The following is a 23398-nucleotide window of genomic DNA, read 5'->3' on the forward strand; positions in this document are numbered from 1 at the left end:
AGCTAAGATCAGTCCTCCTGACTCTAGCTGTGGTGTTCTAGCACACAAGGTAGTCCTCTGTACTACCAGCTCCCAGGCCTATGCCTGGCTCTCTCCTTATATGATGATGGCTCCCAGGGTTGGAATTAGGGTTAGCCCTATTCCCTGCCAAAGCCCTGGGCTCAGGAAGAGCTGTGGACCTCAGGAGTGGCCACTAGAGGGGGCAGAAAGGCCAATACCCTCTCCCAGGCAGGCACTTCCCCAGGGCAGTTTGCAAGCCTTCTAGGGTTACCTCCTCTGTAAGGGATCTTCCAGCCTTCCAGTACTCTCCAGTTTTATGGGGGGGGGGGGCAGAGTGATACACAGACACACGAAAATCTCAGCATGGCATAAATACATAGGCTGGATAGAGGGCCAGCCTAGGAGGCAGGAAATAGTAGGTTCAAGTTCCAGCTCATTAAATCCTAGCTCTAGGACCCCCTAAGTATCCCCTAGGAAACTGTCTAAAACTACAGAGTTACACACTGAATTGCTGACCTCATTGGTGAAAGGAGTGCTCCACGCCAAGAGTTCCCTATACCAATGCAATCTAAGGGCTGGACCAGAAACAAACAACGATTTAACATCCTAAGCTTTTCCCACAAAAGGCTAGAGCGTCTCACTAAGATAAGGTACAGACCTCAAAGCACCCTATAAATATTGGCTGTCAGTATGGAAAGGGAGGCAGCTGGCTGAAGGAGGCCCTGAAGAAATGAACCCCAGTCTATCTGAGAAGGGGAAAGAGACCAAAGAGAGGCCCACAGCTGGCCCTGGAAACACTTGGCTTGACTTTTTTGAAAGAGCATCTTGGCTGGGGGGGGAGGCAGGGGGGTGTCCTCTGCATCCTTGGTGCCTCCTGGGGTCCTTTAAGAAGGCTGGAGGCCAGGGCGGCTAGGTGGTGCAGTGAATAGAGCGCCAGCCCTGGAGTCAGGAGAACCTGAGTTCAAATCTGGTCTCAGACACTTAGCACAAAAACTAGCCATGTGACCTTGGGGAAGTCACTTAACCCCAATTTCCCTACCCTCCACCCTCCAAAATAAAAAGAAAGCTGTAGGCCCAGTGTGCCTTGGTGAGGCAGAGAGCAAGCTGGGGCATGACCAGGGGGAGCTGACAGAAGGGAAAGAGGTCAAGTTTGATTGTTGCTCAAGGGTTCTTCCTCCAGGCTTTGGAAGAGGAGGGTCTAAGGTGGAGAAGGAAGATGAGCCTGGACCATTCATGCCTAAAATCTGACCCTCCCCCCCCACTACCCCTCCATCTTGGGTTCCAGCAGCCCTCAGCTGCAGCTCCAGGCTCTGCCTTGCTTCCAGACCAAGGCAAGAGTTGGAGGTCTAGCCATGGATCCCAGGCCCAGGCCCACTGGGCATCTAATCCTTTCCTCCACCCCTCCCCAGGACCCGACCCAGCACTACTCCCAGCCTCACCTACCTTCCGCCTCCCCAGCCTGGGAAGCTCCCCAATTGGCACATGAGAATTATTCTGTTCCCCAGAGCAGAGATAATATCTTTATCAGAAACTGCTTGGGGGGGGGGGGGGGTGGCACTGCCCTGAGTGCTCAGTAACAGCCCAGCTTGTGAGGCCCACTCTGTTTTTCTTGGTACAGAAAACAATGAAACAAAATTCTGGAAAGCAACTGCCCTCTCCACTTTTGCCACTTGTCCACTTGCCTCTGTCTGACCACCAGGCACTTGCACCCCTATCTGAAGTCCTTAGAGTTGTGCTGGGCATCTCCACTGTTTGCAGCTAATGGATGACACTGGCATTGCAAACCTCTTTGTAGACATTTTCTCATTTGATCCTCACCATAAATCTTGTGAGAAAGTACGTGGGGATGTTTGGTATTTCCATTTTTACAGAAGTGGAGACTAAGGCTCAGGTCCAGTGACTTGCCAGGGCCCTCTCAGGACATGTTAAAGTAGAAAGGAAAGTCTCGTTCCAAACCTGGCTCTGCCACTTACTGCCTCAGGAAGGTCAGATTTTGACCAAGTCCCTTCCCTCTGGGCCTCAGTTTTATCATCTGTACAGTGAAGAAACTGGGCTAGATGGTCTCTAGGGTCTGTCCAGCTTTTAACCTTATCCCCTGCCCTGAGTCCAATGCCTGCTCCATATATGCATGCCTAGTGATTGATTGCCCCTAGGAGATAACCGAAGCTCAGAGAGGTTTATTCCCACAGTGGAGTCCTTGCTCCAAGCCAGATCTTCCATTCAGTATTTTCACCCACACTTCATGGCCTTCCTGGAGCTGGGAAAGTTGCAGGGCCCTCTGGGTCCCTGGGACCTGGGGCCTCCCCTAACTGCTAAACAGAAATCATCAGCTGCCATATCCTGGGTTCCCACATGATTAAAGAATCCTGGATATTGGGAGGGCATGGGAGGGCATCATTGATCTAAAAGGGCCCTCAGAGACCATCTAGTCCAGGGGTGTCAAAATCAGTTAGAAATAGATCTGTGTAGGCTGTAAGCAGGCTGAGGTGGAAAAGTGGACATCACTCATCTAAGCCATGTCTTCATGCTACCAGAGACCAGACCTGGGATTTCAGTGACATAGGGGGCTCCCTTTGCCCATGCACATCACCACCTGCTCTCCAACTTCTGTTCTTAGAGGCATGCCTGGGATACCCAGAGGTGCCACCATGTACCAGAGGCAGGCCTTAGACTCAATTCTTCCTGACTTTGAGGTTGGCTTTCTCCCCACCCAACCCTGCTATTGGAAGGGACCTAGAATCTAATACAATTGTTCAGGAGAATTTAGGGGGCCCAGGCCTTTAGGAGCCTTAGAGCCCAAAGTCTGCTAATGCAGGGGAATGAGAAGTCATAGGAGGATGGGTTAAAGCCCAGTGCTACTATTTAGGTCCTGTGTGTCCCTGGGCAAGTCATTTCCCCTCATTGCTACTTAGTGGAATCTAGTTGCCTTTCCAGCTACCCACTGGCAGAAAGTGGAGAAACACCCCCACTCCACACTTCAAGAGGAAAAGTATCTCTTTCTCTACCAAAAAGTACTTTTCTCTTGACCCTCTGTCCTGGACCTAAGCTTGCCATCTGTAAAATGGGCCCACTAACAAGTTTTCAGCTAGGGCAGGCTTAGAAAAGTACCTGTGGAAGTCTCAGGCTCAATGTGAGACCAGGTAAATGAGGTCAGAGGATGGAGGGGCGGTCATTCCTCTCCCTTTCTGGGCTGCTTTCAGAGCTCCTGACCCTGACTGGGGAAGGTCTGCAGGGTCCACTCTGCCCTGCCCTAGGGCAATTGAGAGGTGAGTTGAAAAGGGATCTAGCCTCATAATGTTGACCTCCGAGGCTCTGAGCAGCAGCTGGGGAAGGTCTGAGAGGGGCTGACAGTGGGGGAGAGTCTGGCAGGCTGCTGCCCCCTGCCTGAGGAATGTCGAGGGAGTAAATCCCTCCTCCAGAGAGAAGAGAGAGGAGGATGGGGGCCAGGGAAGGGAGGTGGCTGGGGCCAGAGGGAGGGCAGTAGAGCAGGCAGGTGAGGTGCTGTGTGTCTGTGTATCTCTGTGGGTGTGCGTGTGTGTGTGTGTGTGTGTGTGAAGAGAAACCTGTTTGTTCCCCTGAAGGGCACAACACACCCAGCCTTCTGCTCCCAGACAATTCCGCTCTCCTGAGTGTCTCCTTTCTCTCTGTTCAGGCAGGAAACTATTCCAGCTGACCCCAGGGACCTGACCCCAAACTAGCTCTTTCTTTGGAGGGGGCCAGCAGAACCCAGAAGATTCTGTCACCTTTGAAGTGACAGCCAGGCTTCTGAACCCCAGAAGAGACTGGAGAGCATTAGCAGGTAAGACAGCCTAAGCCCTGGCAGAGGCCAATGGGATGGTCTAGTGGGGAAGTTCTACCAGTCACTCGCTGTGTGACCCTAAGTATGTCCCTTCCTGTCTCTGAGCCTCAGTTTCCCCATCTGTAAAGTAGGGGCTTGGACAAAATGATCTCACAGGTCTAGTCCAATTTTAACATCATGGGAGCCTTAAGAAGGAAAGCAGCTCCCATGGATGTATTCTAGTAGTGTGGTCTAGTGGGAGGAATTCTGTGATTGGAGTCACATGACCCGAGTTCAAATTCTGACTATGCCTCTTTTAATGCCTGTGTGACTTGGAGCAAGTCAGTTAACTTCTCTGGGCCTCTGCCTCAGGGCTAAGGGGTAGGAGGAGCTAAAAGGGCATGTTCTAGATCTCTGTTCCTACAGTTATCATTCACCAATGAGGAAACAGCCTGATTTTTAGAATGAATCAGTTGGCTCCCTCCTTGGATATCGTCATCTTTATCCCCACTCATTCTTGAAGAGAGGGAAGTTTTCTGGGGATTGGTCTGACTGGGCCTCATTGGCCTATGTGACTCAGGCCCCAGGAAGCTCTTCTAAGAGCCCAAGGCCCTGAGTAGGACTTGGTATCTTAAGTAATCATGAATCCCGTTGGATGAGCCCAGGGGGTCTAAAGTGCTCTCTGAGATCCTCAGAGCAGAGGCTCTGGGTTGGTGGGGGTGGGGGTATTCTTTATTATCTCATTAACAGACAGGAAGAGCCAGAGTTACTTTGGGAAGAATGAGCCCCCTGTGAGGAGCATGGGACCCCTTGACTCAGGGCTCCAGGGTGGGCTTCTCTGCTCACTCACTAGTCAGGAAGCTTTGGACCAGCCCAAGCTGAGTCCTGGCTCCCCAAAGCTGGCTGCACTCTTATCTCCTTGGGGAAGAGGGAGGCAGGCCTGCCTTGATGAAAGGGAGCTGAATTCCTAGCCTGGGCCAGCTTTCCACCCTCGAATGTAAAGAAGCAGTGGGGTACAGGGATGGGGGCTGGGCCCTGGCTTGGTGAGGCCTCTGCATGTTTCTCACACTCCAAGAGCATCAGCTGGGCACCAGAGATCCAGAGAGCTGGGGTACAGGGCCTGGCATTCCTAATGGACTCAATCCTTGGTGGCAGCCTGGTTTGTGGGGAGCAGTGACACATAGTGGAAAATAAACCAGGCTGGGAGACAGAAGATTAGCCTCTAGACCGAGCTCTGCTATTTAAGTCAGTGAGCGACCCTGGGTAAGTCCCTTCCCCTCTCTGGGTCTCAGTTTCCCCAGCCCCATAAAGAAGTTGAACTAACTAGTCTTCTAGGACCCCTTCCAGCTCCTCATTCTGAGTCTCCGCCTTATGCTTGGCCTGGAATCTTTCCTAACATCAGGCCACAAAAAAGAAGGCAGACAGTATGGTTCAGGAGAAGGAGCACTACATTTGGGGCCAAAGGACTTGAGGTCAGTTTCAATAGGCTACTATGGGAATATCCCTTCACCTCAGTGTCCCCTTTTGTAAAATGGGGGCTGGACTATATAACCTCTAAGGCCCCTTCCAGCTCTGGGTCCCCTGTAAAGCTGCCCTGGGAAGCCTGTCTTTGCATAAAGTACAGGAGGGAGCTAGATACTATAGGGGCTAGAGTACTGAACTTGGAGTCAGGAAGACCTGAGTTTGAATACTGCCTTAGATACTTGTGACCCTGAGCATGTCAGTTAAATTCTCTCACCCTCAGTTTCTTAATCTGTAAAATGGGGCTAATAATACTGCCTATCTCCCAGAATTGTTATAAGAATCAGTATGGTAAATATTTTGCAAACCTTAGAGTGACACATACAAGTTATTACAATTATTGTGATGATGCCCAGCCTCCCTACTTTCTTCCTTATCCCCTCCACTTCTTTCCGTAAAGATATGATTCCCTTCACCCTCCCAACCCTGTGGAAATTTGAGATGGAACAGGGGAAAGAACTCTGGACTGTTAGTCAAGAGGTTCTGCTACTAACTCAGTGCTATTAACTTGGACAAAGTCTTTTTCCCTGAGCCTTGGTTTCCCCCATTTGTCAAAGGCTGTGGGGCTGGAATGAGATGATGGCCTAAGTAAAAGAGTACTTCCAGCTGCCAACACTCCATGACTTCTAAAAGTGATGCCCAAGTTAGTATAGGCTAAGTACTCTGCTTAACGGATCTGGGGTTGTGCATGGGACTCCAGCCTCCAGGTCATGGCTCAGAGATAAGCATCCCCTTGGCACTTTTTCCTTGACTGTGTATATGTGTGTTGGGAGAGGGGGTTAGAATGATTGGCCAGATACTAGCATTCAACCCAGTCTCCCAGGAGCACCCTCCCCAGCCCCACCTTAGCAGTGGGAAGATGGTCATGAGGAAAGGCCCACCTGCCTCTTCTTCTTCCTGCCTTGAAAGAGTGTCAGTAATGCCCCTGTCCCACCAGCCTACCATCAGAATAGCTACCATTTATCTAATGCCTTTAGCTTTGCCAACCATTCAAGGATTGTGGGTTCAGAGGGGGAAGGGCCTTCAGAGGTTGCCCCGCCACTTTACAGGTGAGTGATCTGAGGCCCAGAAAAGTTTGATGACTTGCCTGAGATCACAAAAGTGGAAGAGATGACCTTCAAGCCCCAACCTACACCAAATCCTCTGCTGCCTCCATACACACCTTCTCACTGAGCCTCAGAAGAGCTTTGAGTGGGAAGACATTCACACATGAGGAAACATATTCCTCGAGGTTCAATCCCTTGCTGACCCCCACATCTAGGGCTGCAGCCATCACACAGAACAAATGAAGAGTAATGGTGGGGCAGGGGAGATTCAGGAATGGCCCCTTGGAGAAAGTGGAACTGGAACAAAGCCAGGGATCCTACAGGAGATAAGACAAGGAAGGAAGTACATTCCGGGCAAAGGCATGGAGGCTCCAAATGGAGTAGTCACATACTCAGAACAGTAAAGGGTCCTCTCTCCAGTGGTTTAGGGGAGGGACTGGATTGTCAGGTGACCTCTGAGTGCCTGCTAGAGCCTCGTCATGCTGTCCTGAGGAGAACCCTAGCTTGGGAGCCAGAAGGCCTGGGTTTGGATCCTGCCTCTCTTCTTTGCCATCTGGGAAAGCTGGGCCAGTGAATCTCTGCCCCTTTGGGCTTCACTTTGCTCATCAATAAAATGAGAGGGTAAACTGGCTGACTGTTAATATGCCTTCTCACTAGCTACTCTCTCTGAGGCCCCAGATAAGGAGGTGGGGGCAGGGGGGGGCATGCCTTCATTATTTTCCATCCCAGCCAAATCAACCATAGGAATTGTTCCCAGGTTGGGCACAGTATGTTGTGTCTGACTCCAAGCTTTCCTGCTATTTGTCTCTTGCCCCCTCTCTCCCCCCAGCCCCACCCCTAGGTTTATCACTCTAACTTCTGAAGTCATTTTGTCTTATCTGTCCACATATTATATCCTCCTTGAGAGCAGAGAAGGTTTCTTTCTTGTTTTTGTTTTACACAGTGTCTGGCACATAGTAGACACTTAATAGATATCCTGTCAGTCGAATGTAGTTGAGAATGTGGCACTTCCACAGCAGCTGGAAAGGATAGAGAAATCAGCTTTCCTAAGACCATTAGGAGCCCTGGACTATGGTCCCAGTTCTTCAGCTGATGAGCTGAGTGACCTTGGACAAGTCATTTCCCCTTTTGGAGCCTCCTTCCCCCATGGGTGAAAGGGGGTGGAATAGGCCTAGAGGGTCTCTGTTTCCCCTAGCTCGTGCTGGGGCTAGGAACTTTGGGGTCTCAAGGCTATAGTATTACTCCCTTGGTCAAGATGGCTTCCAAGTCCATTCTGAAATGCTGTTCATGACCTCATACTCTTCCACAGTCCATGGAGCATCCCACTCCCAGCTCCATTTGGGGGTTGGAGCTTTGAGAGGGATGGCATGGAGAATGGGGTGGATTCTTCCCAGGCTCAGGAGCCTCCCAGGGTGGAAACAATAGCCATCCAACTCTGGTTGGCTATTACAAGGGAAAGTTCTTTATGGGGTGAGGAACTGGCAGCAAGGTACCAAAGAGACTGGCAGGAGAGCATTTCCCAGAGGAGACAGCAGTTGTTCTTGGTTTTCCCTGGGTGGCGCTGAGGCAAAGGATGTTCTCAGGAACTTGTCCTTCGACCCATGAAAAAACATTCACTGAGCACCTACTGTGTTCTGGGCAGTACCTACTGTATTGGGGGACATACTCAGTTTCCATAAGGTCTGTTTCCTGTCCTCATAAAATTTACAGTTAATGTTATTAAGCACCTCTGATATGCCAGGCCTTGTTAGGTGCAGGGATACAAAGACAGGATACAAATACTCTTGCCCTTGCATAGTGGGCATTCTTGGTAGAATTTAAGCTCTGGAGAGTTCTCTTCGCTCATACCTGCCACCTCATTTTCTCCAGTCCCTTATTGCCCACCTGGGAGTCCTTACGCGGTTACTCAGGAGTCCTGCCTGACACCCAGGGGCAGTGCACTGGAGTCCTGGGTTCCAAATGTCCACAGACCAATCGGGCTATGGGAGAATCCTAGGCCAAAAGACACAGTGACCTAAGAGGAATTGGGGTGAGAGGCCCATTTCAGCTACATAGGAGGGAAAAGTGTACCATAATGAGTTATCTCAAAGGGGGGGAATATGCCAAAATATATTTACTTTGTAAACATAGAACACTAGGCCTGGAATCAGAAGAACTGAGTTCATATCTAGCTTCAGACACTTACTAGCTGGATGACCCTGGCCAAGTCACTTAACCTCTGCCTCAATTTCCTTATCTGCAAAATGGGGATCATAATAGCACCTACCTCCAAGGGTTGTTATGAGGATCAGATGAGATAATAGTTCTAATTAGCACAGTGCCTGGCACTATAGAAATGTTAGCTCTTATCTCAGAATAATGTTGTTAAGTGCACAATATGAAGTATATCGGATTACAAAGGAAACCAGAAAGAAATCAGCGCTCACTCTCGTTGGTCTCATTAAGTTGTTCATCATCACGTGGGAGCAGTTATCGAGGAGGGTGCTTGGATTCAAATACAGGTTGGACTGGCTGGCCTCAGAGGCCTCTCTCCACTCAGACTGAGACTTTAGAGACCAGACCTGAAAATCTAGCTCTTAGTTTCAGCAGCAAAGACACCCAGGAAGCTGGTGTCAGATGATACCAAGGTCATGTCTGCTTCTTGATCCCCCCAGGACTGACCCAGAGCAGGAGGAGGGGGCACCTCCTTCCTAGAGAAATAACACATGCTCAGCTTTGGTTTTACAAATGGGGAAAGGTTCTAGTGAGAGGATTCCTTCTGCACCCAGGCCATAGCTGCCCTAGGCCTTAGAGAGCCAGATGGCCCCAGTGTTTTCCTGACCCTCTGCCCAGGGAGGGGAGGCAGGGCAGAGCTGTTTTTCTGACACTTCAGGATTAAGATTTGAAAATGCAGGCCTAGGTAGCCAGATGACATAATGAACATGAAGTCAGAAAGATCTGGCTTTAGACACTCATTATCTGTATGGCCCTGGGCAACAAAGCACTTAGCCTCACTTTCCTCTTCTGTAAAATGGGGGTGATATATATCACTTCTATCCCAGGCCTGTTGTGAATCACAAACAAAATGACATATGGAAAGTGCTTTGCAAACCTTAAAGCCATTTTCTTAAGAAGCCTCTCCCTGCTAATCAGAGCATGGCTCCCACAACATGGAGGTCCTAAGAAGAAAAATGTGCCCCTGGAGCCAAGGAAGGTAGAAAAATTCAGGGCTAAGAGAGGGAGGTCCTTTGGGTTTGGCCCCTCTCCCCACTGAGGCTCCACCTCACCCCCTTCCACTCTATACTGGCCTTTGCTGCCTGCCTGGGTGCGACAATCATGCCCTAATTACATTGCAGACCTTAATCCCACTGAAACTACTGGCTCCTGACCAAGGCCAATAGCACTGGAGCAGGAGAGGGAGGGAATTTAGTCCAACATTCCTGTCTTGTAGAGGGGGAAACTGAGGCCTCAAGAGGGGAAATGCCTTGTCTAAGAGCACATAGAGAGTAGCAAAGGCAAGCCTCTGACTTCAAGCCCAGGGGTTTGCCAGGGCACCATTTCATGTCTGGGTATCAAATAGGGAGAAGTTATTCCATAATGTAGGGGGCTTTTTAGTGCTGCACAGAAGGACTGGGCAGAGCCCTCAGGGCCAAGACTGAGGCCCAGCACATAGAGCTGGGGTCTCCTCCCACAGGGTGAGGGTAGGCATCCCCCAGCTCTGGCTGCTCACCCCTCTTCCCCACCAACCAGTAGGGAGCCAGGAACATGTATGTCTGGGGAGCCAGGCTGCTACTGCCACTAGGCAGGAGGGTGTCACAGAAAGTACATTAAGAATAGGATCCAGGGGTGGCTAGGTGGCACAGTGAATAGAGCACCGACCCTGGAGTCAGGAGGACCTGAGTTCAAATGTGACCTCAGACACTTAACACTTACTAGCCATGTGACCTTGAGCAAATCAACCCCAATTGCCCTGCCTTCCCCCCCCAAAAAAAGAAAACGATCCAACTAGTTCCCTGTGTTACTTCAGGCAAGTCTTTTCTGTCCTCTCTGGGCCTCAGTTTTCTTATCCATAAAATGAGGAAGCTGAACTCAATGGCCTCTCTTAGGTCTCTTCCAGCATTAAATCTGTGATCTTTGGGTCCCGGGATCCCTTTCAATTCTGAACTATATCAGACCTCGTTTTATTATCGCAGCCCAGGCTAGATAGAAAATAATCAGGGTCTTTGGCCCCATGTCAACTTCCTTCCCTGTATCAAAAACCTTAACATGTCTTCTCAAAATGGCCACCCCTCCCTTTTTAGACATCATGATACTTAATATTGAACATCAATACAACTCACTAAGCTTGCTTGGTGACTATATTTCAACTAATTTCAGTCCATAAGATGTTACTCAAACCTCTTTCAGCCTCAATTTTCTCATCTGTAAAAAGGGAAAATTAATCTATTATACCTGCTTTAAAATACTATAGAAAGAACAGCTTAGGGATGGCTAGGTGTCACAGTGAATAGAGCACTGGCCCTGAAGTCAGGAGGACCTGAGTTCAAATCTGGCCTCAGACACTTAACACACTTACTAGCTGTGTGACTTTGGGCAAGTCACTTAACCCCAATTGCCCTCAAAAAAAAGGCAAAAAAAAGAAGAAAGGACAGCTTATTGTCATTGTTATTGTTTTAGTAGTAGTAATAATACATTTGTACAGACCTCTGATTTTATTGGGGTAGGGAAACTCACTGCCCATGTGCCCTTGGGCAGATCCCTTGAACCTCTCCCTACAAGTCTAAGTTACAGACATGTTGCTGATCTGACCAAGGGGAAGGATCTTAGGAGTGCCCTAGACTTGGAGTTGGAAGGGACCCCAGAAGCCATGTGGTCCAGCCCCCTCTTGTACAGATGAGGAAGCTGAGGCCCAGAGAGCTTCAGCGATTTGGTCGTGATCCCACTACCAGGACATGCCAAAGGCAGGGCTTGGTCTTGGGTCTTTCTGACTCCATGGTCACTATTTAGGAAGGGGCCTTTCATTTTCATAATAATAATAATAATAATAATAAATACGCTTGTGCCCTTTCTGCCCCTCTCTGTCCCCATTGGCACCCTCTGTCCATTAATCCTTGGTGGTTTTTCCTTCTCCAATCATCACTGCTGTGGCCTGACTTTTTCTGGCTTGGCCTCAGCCCCTCTTTCTTTGTTACCCCTACTGCCTATTAATTTTAATGGCACGAAAGCATTCCATAACATGAATGTACCATACTTTCTCTGACCATCCATCGTCCTGTTGTTTGATGTTTCTGTTGCTGCCAGACTCTTTGTAATGACAAATAATACTGCTGTTAACATCTAGGAACACATAGTTCTCCCCCCACCCCCTGCCTTTATTCTCTATAGTTCATTCAGAATATGTTCCCATGAAGAAAATAAATAGGTCCAAGGGCATGTTCATGACCATCTCTCTGTAGTCCCAGGCTCATCAAATTAGAGCTGGAAAGAAGGCCCTCAGAAATCATCTAGCCCAACCACCTCATTGGACAGTAGGGGAAACCAAGGCCTAAGGAAGTTCAAGAGCTGGCCACAAGTCCTTGGGGTATAGAGTGGCAGAGCAAATTGTTACACCCAGATCACCTGAGTCTGAATCCAGTGCCCTCCATGGTCATTCACCCAGCCCTCTTAGATGGAAAACTCGCCATCACAGGCAGGCTGGCATGTTGTCTTTTGTCCTGAAGCCTAGATGAATGAGCCAGGGCTGAGGGCTATGGAACACTCAAGTTCAGGGGACAGAACCTGGGGAAGATGCCCCAAAGCACTGTCAAGAGAAAACTCCACTGACCTCTGGAATGAGCATCTGACTTTAAATTAACCATTGTTCCCCAAGCTGATGGAATTGGGTTTCTTGGCCTTGTGCTCAAAGGGCCAGCTACTGCCTACTAGACAAAGAGGCAAAAATATCCAATGACTGTTCATTTGTCAGTGACTCCAACCTCCTTAGCCATCAGTGAAAGGAGGCAAGGAGGCTGGCCTCTTCTTGATGATTATGACTGAGAGGATTTGCCATGGCTTCCCAGACTATGAGTGTCAGAGATGGGATTCTCACCCAGAGCTCCAGTGACCCCAGTGTTCTTTCCAGGGCACCACCACCCAGATCATAGGGCTAGGCTAGTGAGGGGTGCTCTTTTAAAGGTGCTCTTTAAAACACAAGTGTAAGCTATCCACCTTTCTGGCCAAGGGCACATTGATATATATTTATATATATAGATGGAATAGCTGGAAACTAGAAACCTGAGGGCTCCTGGCTCCCAGGCCAGTATACTTTCTGGCACTGTATGTTTTACTAATAGGCAGCTAAGTGGTACAGTGGATAGAGTATTGGACTTGAAGTCAAGAAGATCTGAGTTCAGATACTTTCTAGCTATGTGACTTAACCTCTCTCAGACTCAGTTTCCTCGTCTATAAAATGGGAATAATAATAGCTCCTACCTTGTAAGATGTTATGAAGTTCAAAGAAAATAATGTTGATAAAGTGCTTTGCAAACCTCATAGCACTATATAAATGCTAGCTCTAATAATTATTACTATTATTTTTACTACTACTACTACTCACATACCAGCTAGACTAAGGGCAGGAGGGGGCCATGTTTCTGTGGCCTCATAATGGGCTTGTCCTTGGCAGCCAAATGGGATGACAGGACTATGATGCTTCCCCTTGTAGTGAGGGCTTGCGGCCAATATAGAGGTTGTTAGCAAACTGGCCCAGCTTCATGGAGTAGTTTGGTTGTGACCTCTGGCTCTTATACTTGGAAAATTCAGTAAATCTCTGCCTATAAAATGTCCTTCTGGGGCCTGGAGGAGAGGCTTGGTAAGGCTATTGGCCATATGACAACCCACATCGGAACCTGTGGTCCTGTCTCGGCTATAAAGCAGGGATAGGGTTTAGTAGACTTAACCACAGACTTCATGAGTTAACAATAGCAGCCACAGAAAGCTGATTCAGTCACAGACTGCATGAAAAAGAGGCGTAATATCCAAGACTTTGTGGTTGTTGAGTCATTTTCAATCTTGTTTTGATTCTCCATGAACCCGTTTTTGGTTTTCTTAGCAAAGATACTGATTTGCCATTTCCTTCTCTAGCTCATTGTACAGATGAGGAAACTGAGGTAAGCAGGGTGAAGTGACTTGCCCAGGGTCACACAGCTAGTAAGGTCAGATTTGAACTCAGGAAGGTGAGTCTTCCTGACTCCAGGCCAGATGCTCTATCCACTGCAAACCACCTAGCTAGGGAGATGCTAATCTCTCACTCTGCCCTCATCTGACCACCTCTGTAGTATTGGGGCTAGACTTGTCCTCCTTGGTCTTGGAGGGCGGTGGGTGGAGGTCACAAAGAGAATGATGCCATGTCCTTCTAACTCTAAGCTTCAGTGATTCCAAGGTCCCCCAGGCAGGAGGGGCTGAGCTAGGTCTCAAAGCCAGGGCTGGAGACTCAGGCCCAGACTATTCTCACTAAACCGGTTATTTCTCTCTGGTTGGTCGGGCACTAAGGATGACTCCCACAGAAACCGAGGGAAACACTGAAATAGGAAAAACCAGCAGGTGTCTGTTGGCTATAGTAATTCCTTCCTTCTAAGTGACTTCCTACTGCTTTTTATTGCCATAGAAACCTGATAGTGCGCAAGCCCAGAAAGGCCTGACAAAAGCCTGAACAAAGAAACACACATAGGCCTGAGCTCTTCTTGCTTGCTAGATCTCTGAGCACAGGGTCTCAGATGTAAGGGCATGGAGGTGAGGAAGGGTCCCTGCATGGAGGGACATGAGAAGCCTTTCAGAAAGAAGGAATGGAGGCAGCAGAGGTGGCTCAGTGGATAGAGCACTGGCCCTGGAGTCAGGGAGACCTGAGTTCAAATCCTGCCTCAGACACTTGACACTAGCTATAAAGCAAGTCACTCAGCCCCATGGCCTCAAAAAAAAGGAGGGAGGGAAAGAAGAAGGAATGATGACAAAAGTGAGCTACTCAGTAAAGGGGAGAGTGCAGAGAGCGATGAACCAGAAGGCATAGCAATATAGATGGTCATAAGAACATGGCATGCATTTGTGTCCCCTCTCCCCTTTTACCAAAGGAGCTGGGATAGAAGCCTGTAGGCCAGGATAGAAATCATCAGTGTATTTGGATCCAAGGGCCACTGGAGAGCTGTGACTGCCCTGAGAAAAGACAGTCCAAACCCCACGACCACAGCACTGACTTCAGGCTGGATGACCCACAGAGACCATCTAGTCTTATGCCATCATTTTACAGATGAGGAGAACTAGCCCCCAGAGGGGTTTAGTGGTTAGCCCAAGGTCACACAGGAAGTCAAGAAGCATTTCCTGAGCTCCTACAGTGTGCCAGGCACTGTGCCAAACTCGTAGATACAAAGAAAGGCTATAAAAATAGTCCCTGCCCTCCAGGATGTCATAATCTAATAGTGGGGGGTAGGGGAGCAGAAATGGGGTTTGAAGCCTTATCGACCACTTTTTCCACTGAAAGGGCATACATACCACATGCCCCTTACAGATGGAGGAATGAAGGAATTTTCTTGGCAGTAATAAGAAGACTACATTGACATATTACAATTTGCATGAGCCTAGGAAGTGGGCCTCATTTCGGCTTCGATCCCTGATTTCTGCCCATGCAGACATGCCACCATATTTTTACCTTTGCTACCTCCCTCCTTTCTTTCACAAAAGGCCACAGTGACTTGTATTGGCTTATTGATGCCCTTTCATTTTGGATAGCACATGTGGGAAGTCCATTCTTGAAATATGGAGGGATATGAGCAGTGACCCTGTCTTACTTGATTCCATACCCCCAATATGTATGGATTTATCCATATAAATGCCCTATTCCTCCATTGCACTTCACTTATAGCAAAGAAAAGGTTAGGTCCAACTGGCCAACCTGCCAGTGTATGCAACATTCTGCTCCTTAATCCACTAGCATTCTACCAAGCCAAGAGAACCCTGCTGCATCTTTCTTCTCCATGTCTAACACTGGCCATTACCATGAAGGGAAGTTCAAGTGCCCTTCCAAGTTGTTTTCTTTCAATGATCGTCGCCTTCATTTTAGATATCATTCTTTTGGTTGTGCTTTCTTCATATGAGTTTTCTCCTGTTTCTCTGAGTTCTTCATGGTCATTGTTTCTTATGGTGCAGTAATGGTTCATTACTTTCAAATACCCCAGTTTGATTAGTCATTTCCCAATTGATGGATGCCCACTTTATTTCCACTTTTTACCTAACAAAGACAATGCCACTCTAAACATTTTTGTGTATATGGGGCTTCACTTTCTGTCTTTGGTCTCCTTGGGGTAGATGCCTGGTAATTAGATTACTGGATCAAAGGGTTTCAACATTTTAGTGTTTTTTGTCAAAAAAATTCCAATTGTCTTCCAGAACAGATGAGTTAATGGATAGCTCTACCAGTACTGTATCTACTGTGCCCATTTTATAAATGGGTAAACCTCAGCTCAGAGGGGTGAAATAGTAAGAGTGGGGTGAGTAGAAATGGCACTGGATCTGCCACTGGGAACCTGGATCCAGAACTGGCCCCTGAGGCTTACTAACTGGACAAGTGACTTTCCTTCTCTAAGCTTTGGTTTACTCCTTCATATTAAGATGGCTTTTAAGTAAGATCCTTTCCCGCTCTGGGCCCTAATGACAATGTCTTGCCCCATGACTAGGTCAGTAGCAGATCCAGAACTAGACCAGAGGTCTCCCCCACTGTCTGTCTGGGGTTATTTGCCCTCAGTACCTATCATCATGGGCCCTCACTAAATCCTTGAATGGGGAGAGTTGATAGGACTGAACTGTGTTCTGTCCAAGTAGCAGACAGACCTCCTCTCTGCAGATGATGGCCCATGACAAGTACCTTTTGAAGCCTGGGTACCAAAATCAGCTTCACAAGTACAAGCTAGGGGAAGTGTAATTAGACAAAAGGGAGTCTCAAAAAAGACCTGGGGGTTTTAGTGTATTGTAAGCTTAATATGAATTAGTGGTTTTATAAGGCAACTAAAAAGTCCATGCTAATGAGAGCATGGACTGTATTAAGAGAGGAAGACTATCCTGAACTAGGGGGGTGATAGTCACATCTCATCATTTCTACATGCCACATTTTGGGAGGGACACAGATAAACTGGAGGGAGACCAGAATGGCGAAGAGACAGGGGTAAACAGGTTGAACTGGGGATGATTTGCCTTAAGAAGAGGAGGCTTGGGGAAGCCATGATAACTCTCCAAGTATTTGAAGAATTATTTACATATCTACATAGGAAGAGGGCTTTACCTTGGTCTACTTGACTCCAAAGGACAGAAGTAGAAGTAATGGGCAGCAGTTACTAAGAGACATGTAAATCCAGATGTGGGGTCAGGGAAAAAAAACCTCCCTTACAATTTGAGCTGCCTGCAAATAGACTGATCTGCCCCAGGAGGTAGTGAGTTCCCCATCCCCAGGGATGTATTAGAGGGGATTCTTGTTTAGGGAGCAGATTGGACTTGAGGGCCTCGAGATCCCTTCCAGCTGTGATGAATCCTTCACAGAGTTTGGACTACTCTCTATGAATGCAGATGACTTACAAATGCCAACAACCCAAAGCAAGTCAGACTTCTCAGGAATGAGAAGAGTACAGCTAGAAACAACTTTGGACCGCTGCTAATTAATCTCCAGGGTTCAGGCAGCTGGAAATCCTTGCCCCTTGCCCCCAAGAAGGACAAAGAGCCAAGCCAACTCAGGCCCTAGGAACTTCCAATATAAAACAGACAATAGGATCATAATCTCAAATCGGAGGGACCTCCAAGATCATTGAGTCCTGGGCCATCATCTGACGGATGCCTTTATTTGCCTCAGCCAAAGTCCCCCAGGTTCCATCTGGTTCAGCATTCTTTCCCTAGTCCCCTTCTAAGCCTGCTCAAACTCTGACCCCAGTAAGTCAAATTATGACATTATAAGAAGAAGCTAGGGTAATTTTGAGCCTTGATGAGGGGATATTCTCACTAGTCATTTAGAGAAAGATTGGCCTGCCCCATCCCTATGCTCAGTACAAAGATTGTCTTGCCCTGTCCTTGTGCTTAGCCCTGCCTTGAACCCCAAACAACAGACCAATCAGCCATATGAGCCCCTTGCAGTGTCAGTGTTCACAGGAATACAGGGGTGTGCACTGGCATATACCTCTAGTGCCTACAAGTCCAAACAACCACACACACAGGCTGCCCCCCATAATCTTGTGCTGGGCGATAGCCAGGTAGGAAGGTGGGGGGGGGCCTCTTTTTTCCTCCTTTGCAGCATAGCTGTCCAGGAGAGAGCTGCTCTTGGTTCAGCTGATCAGCCTCTGGTTGGCCTGGTACCGGCCCAGTCCATCAGCTGAAATGGATCTGAGTTTTGCCTGTATGGGGTAGGCCTAGGCCTGGCTTTTTAGTGTCTCTAGGAGGTAAGACAAGACCCATAGGTAGCTGAACAGTCAGCCCTTCTCCCCACTCTGTTGATGACTTTCGAGGCTCGAGGAATCCTCAGGCATTTAGGCCAACCTTTTGGAGTTTGGGGGTATTACTATTTCTCCATGTACACTCAGTGGTCTCAGCTGCCAGGGTAGAGCAAGGAGGAGGAAGAAGGAGGTTATTTGTACCTTTGTGGCCTGGGCCATGATCTGTAGAACCCTCTGTAGGATTTAGGCCCACAAGGGACCTCATAGATTTCCTAGTCCAACCTGCCCTTGCCTCCCATTATTTTATAGATGAGTGAAGTGATTCCTAGAGGGGGGAAGGACTTGGCCAAGGTCACACAGATGCTGAGTGGCCGAGCTGGCATTTGAACCCAGGTCTTTAGACTCCAAGGCCATCTACTTTACACCCTACCATGTACCTAGTCAGGATGGAAAGGTCCATTAGTGACCATATAGTTGAGCCCTCTTCATTTCATGGCTGAGAAAGCTGAAGCTCAGAGAAGAGGAGAGGCCGGCCAAAGGTCCTGACCTGGCCAAAGGTCCTGGCCCAGCCAGAGGACCTGACCTAGCCAAAGACCCTGGCCCAGCCAGAGGTCCTGACCTAGCCAAAGACACTGGCCCAGTCAGTCAGACAGAAGGATTAGTGGGGTTGGGGAGGCCTTTTGTGTGGACAGCTGCTACTGGCTCGATCTCTGGGTATGCTTTTCAGAGAACTCTGATATCTCTGACCCTGTGGATATGGTGGGGTGCAATGAGCTGAGGGATCTGGGGAGTCCAATCCCCAGCTTGGGATCCTGGAGCTTCTTCCCTTTGGGACCTTGGGCAAATCATTCCTTACCTGTCTGGGCCTCCATTTCCCATCTGTACAATGCAGGGGGCAGCTTGGATAGTATGTAAGGGACCCTTTCCAATCCTGAATTTGAATTTTGATGATTCTCCTTGCAGGGGAGGAGGGGCCAACATGGAGGATTCCTACTCCCAGCTCTTAGAAAAGGAAACTGCTATGGTGGGGGAAGAAGCAGGAGGCATGTCTGCCAGCTGTGACACTGCCCCAAACTAGCTGTGGTTCTTTGCGCCCAGATGGGCCTTGTTCTGCCCAGTGCAGAAATGAGAGGGCTGGGCTTGATAGTGTGTCATTTCAAATTCTCTGGGCTCCAAAGACAAGATATTAGGGTGGGGGCCCAGTGCCTATGTGTAGGAAGGGAAAAAATAAGCATTTTTATGGACCTACTATGTGCTAGCACTGTGCTAAGCACTTTAGAAATACTATCTTGTTTGATCCTCATAGCAACCCTGGGAGGTAGATACTATTATTATCTTCATTTTACAAATGGGGAAACTGAGGCAAAGGTTAAATTACTTGCCCAGGGTCACACAGCTAGTAAGTGTCTTTCAGGTCTTCCTTATTCCAGGCCCAGCACACTGTGCCACCCAACTGTATCTCTGTAAGTTTAGAGTATCAAGATCGAGTGCTAGCAAAGGCTGACCCAGAGGGAGGTGACATCTGCTCCAAGAGTCTGCCCAACTTGACAGGATGAAGGCCAGGAAGGAGACATTTCTTCCTATCTGCTGGCTAGGAATAACCTTTTTACCCCGAAGCCTGATAGTTGTTGAGCCCTGCCAAGGCAGCAGTCTCCACTTGCCCATCTCTTAAGCCATGCCCCTGGGTAGTGCCGCTCTAAGGGCTCTGATTCCTTGCTCTGACTTCAGGAAGGCCAGTGACAGGGAACAATGAAACTAGTATCAGGGGGCCCTGCTGCCCTTCCTCGTCCCTATCAGGCAAGAGCCCCAGGAGGAAGACTAGCCAGCCAGGAGCTGTGGGCAAGAGAGGTCATCCAAGCATAGGTATGGCACCCTGTGCCACTGGCACTAGCCCTCACCCTCCACCCCGGGCACATCCTTGTCATGGCTTCTCTTCTGCTTTGCTCCCTATCACTTCTCCTTACTGAATCTGTTCCCCTTTTCTCTTCTTTCTTTCTCTGCCTTCCTTCCTTCTCCATTCCCGAATTCAACTCCATGTGCATGAGTGAATATTTACTAAGCCCCTGCTCTCTGCAAGGCTTTTCAAAGAGGAGAGGAGACAGGACTCCAGGGTCCCTTTCCCTCAGAGAGATTACTGTGTTAGAGGAGATGAGAGATGTAACAAATAATTTGAACACAAGAACTGACGAATAGAAGCAAAGTCTGAAGGATGTGGCTGATTCACTTGAGGGAGACAGGCCTATTACTATATAAGTGAATATAAATGAACTATAGAAATGTGTCTTCCTTCTTCCTTTCCTACTGAATGGAGGACACTCTAATAAGACTTCCTGGAAGAGGTGCTCATTGAGCCAAGCCTTGAAGGGTGGGTAGGTTTCCCTAAGAAAACTGGCATCCACCTTGTTGGATAGTGAGGGGAGACAGGAGCCTTATTGCCTTGGCTAAATGGTGAATGGGGAGGGGTGGTGGGGTGGGTAATGTAGTCAGGCCTGTGCTTTAGAAAAATGACTTGGCAGGTATAGAGACAATAGAAGCCAGAAGTTTGATTAGGAGGGCCTTGTGATAGTCCAGGCAAGAGAGGGTAAGGCTCTGAACAAGGTCATAACCTAGTGAGTGGAAAGAAAGGATTCCTTCCAGACCCTCTACCCCACTGCGAAGGCCTACAGACCCATTGGGGATACATAGATGCTTAGAGAACCCTGGGCAGGTTGAGGGAGTCGGCATCTTCTTTCCTTCTGCAGGGTTCTCTAGCTTGGGCAAGCCATGAGCCCATGTGTTCCCACCTAGATAGGAGACTGAAGCAACCGGTAGGGTTTGTTAGGACAGGACAGGCTAGGACTGGCTGCATGGAGGAACTATAGCCAAGTGATTCAGGTCTATAAAAACAAGCCTAGGGTAACTACTGCCAGCCTCCCACAGCCCAACCTAGCAGGCCCCACCAGGGCGCCCAAGAGGCTGCTTGCAAAGGCCCCACCACGCCCCAGGCCCAGCAAGGCCTGCCAGGATGGACCTGGAGTGGGGCCCATAGGAGGCTCCCTTCTGCTGGGGATGATGAAGATGATAATGAGGAGCTAATCTCTTTCTGTCTTCCAAAGCTTGGTTCAAGAAGTCTTCGTGACAGCCTTGTCATGGGCAGAGCTGTGAGCCCCGTTCAAGAGATGAGGAGCCAGGCTCAGGGAACAAAGACAGTGGCTTCTCTAAGAGAACCATTTCAAAGATCAGAAAGAGAAGGGCTTGTGAAATCATTTTGGCATTCAGAGGGACAAGGCCCAAGTCTGCTCTCTACCATTCACCACCTATGGCACAAATGGAATGGGCTGCCAAGGGGGTAGTTGGTTTTCTCCTCACTGGAGATCTGCAAGCCAAGGCAGGATGGCCATTCACCAGGCATGTTGGAGAGAGGATTCTTTTTCCTATATGGTTTCAACTGGATGGCCCCCAAGGTCCTTTCCCACATTCAGAGTCTATGATTCTGGTGCCCTTGTTAATTCAATTCATTCCCTCCACAAATTGGTGTTAAGCAAAGCCAGCATCTGCCACCTTTACTACAGGCATGATCCTGAGCATTCTCTGAACCTCTTCTCCTCATCTTCTCATTTGTAAAATGAGAGAGCTGAACTAAATGCCCCCTAAGGGCCTATCCTGCTCAAAATGTGTGAGCCAGTGACCCCTGTGTGCCAGGCATCAGCCCGGGCTGTCCTAAAAGATTGCATGCTATTCCCTGGAAACCTACAGACCAAGCAGTGGTTTCCTGGAGGTGGGAGTCTATCTTTTATGACAGGTGTGGGAAACCTGTAGCAGATGCTTTTCAGAGTTTGTTGACTTGGTTTGGTTTGCTCACAGTGGGTGTAGGAGGACATTCCCTGGAGGCCAGGGATTCCCAGATTGGTTCAAAGCATGAACCCAGGGTTGGGGTTAAGCAGACACACGCATGCGCATACACACACACAGAGCAAAGTGTGTGGTCTTTACTAAAGTGGCTTTTCCACAGAAGTTTGGAAACTACTTTTGAAGTCATCCAAGGAAGGTTGGATGTAACCAATGGAATAACTCTTTACTATAGGCAGAAAGCAGCAGCAGATATGTGTTTGGAGGTGGGGTGGGAAGGAAGAAATGACTGATGAGATCCATGGGTTTGCACAAACTGAACAGAATGGAAAAGATGGGAAAAGAGTTTTAGAATCTCTCAATGCCTTCATTTGTATAGTTGAGAAAACTGAGGCCCAGAAAGGCAAAGTAATTTGAGCCAGAGTCACATGATTAATGAGTGGCAGGGCCAGGTCTAAAACACCAGTTTCTGGGCTCCCAGGCTTCACTACACCAGGTTACCTTAGACCATAATGAGAAGGGAGGAAGGGAAGAAGCATTTTTAAACATCATAGAGGATCATGGGATCAGAAATTTAGAGTTGGAATGAACTTCAGACCAAAGTCAAACTCACTCACTTTACAGTTGAGGAAACTGAAGCCTAGAGAGGAAAAGTGACTCACTTATTCAAGGTCACATAGCTAGTAAGTATCAGAACTGGGATTTGGAGCCAGGTCCTCTAATTTCAGATCCAGTAGGTTTTCCACTATACCTAGCTGTAGCAATTATAATCCTTTAGATAAAAACAGAGTTCAGTGAGTGATAGAAAACCTGCTGTTTGACATGCATCCTTCTTGAAAAACCTGGCCACTGCTGCCTTTCAAAGTTCAGACAAGATTCGGTGACCCTTTCAATGAACAAAGCAATCAGAGAGGGCTGAGGTATCGCCCCCAATCAGTCTCAGCTCTTGGGCACTGGACAGCTGAAGACACTGCTGGTTGAGCCTGTAGTGACAATTCTCAGCACCTAGCCCTGACCCTAATGACTACACAGCCCCATCAGGACTTGACTGTACATGGGCTGCTAATTTTCTTTTTTTTCCTTAATTTATTTTAAACTTAAATACACAAAAAGAAAAGAAAAAAAACTAAACTTAAATACTAAAACTTAAATGCAAAATATGAAGAGGGAAGAAAAGCATTGCCACGTGCACAGCAGAACATGAGAGGATTCAAAATATACAGCAATAAATTTCCATTTCAAGACAGGCTACATAATAAATACTACTCGTTGTGTTCAGAGCTGTCCATCTTTTCTCTGCTTCCTTGTGAGTTTTCTTTGCTTCTCTGCTGTGTACTTTTTACTTTGTTCTTTTTCCCCCATCCTCCCCCAAGAAGGCTACAATTAAACACAGATATATGCATATACACACAAATATATAGACATACACATGCATCTGCTTAGATATCTATAATCATACTCATATATAGACATATACATTCATATGCATCTATGGAAGACCATACTATACTTGTTTGTCCTCTGTTTCTCTGAGGATGGATAATGTTCGACTCATCATTTCCTATACCACAGCAATATTCCAAACTTATGCTGTCTAGTTGCTTTTAATAGTCTAAAACAATCTTGATTAATATGGCTGACATATAGTGTAGTTTTCCTCTTTTTCTCTTTTGATTAAATCTATTTTCGCTTTAATTTTGTTGGAGATTATGATTACTACCCCTGACTTTTTCCCCTAATAAATCCTACTCCTAATCTTTATTTATGTTCATGTGTATCTTTTATTTCTTATCCCTTCTCACTCC

The 23398-nt window shown here is 48.0% G+C and overlaps 1 protein-coding gene across 1 annotated transcript in view; it reads left to right on the forward strand.

Moving 5' to 3' along the window:
* The first annotated feature begins 3539 nt into the window (after positions 1-3539).
* The window catches only part of LOC138142144 (uncharacterized), a 44087-nt gene continuing 24228 nt past the window's right edge, over positions 3540-23398 (forward strand). The window contains exon 1 of the mRNA XM_069063124.1: positions 3540-3799. The gene's annotated coding sequence lies outside the window, so the exon portion shown is untranslated. The remainder of the gene's footprint in view (positions 3800-23398) is intronic.

The sequence above is a fragment of the Petaurus breviceps genome, unplaced genomic scaffold (genome assembly GCF_028583685.1).
Source record: "Petaurus breviceps papuanus isolate PSGF00001 unplaced genomic scaffold, PetGlider_PUasm1.0 90535, whole genome shotgun sequence".
Taxonomy (NCBI): domain Eukaryota; kingdom Metazoa; phylum Chordata; class Mammalia; order Diprotodontia; family Petauridae; genus Petaurus; species Petaurus breviceps.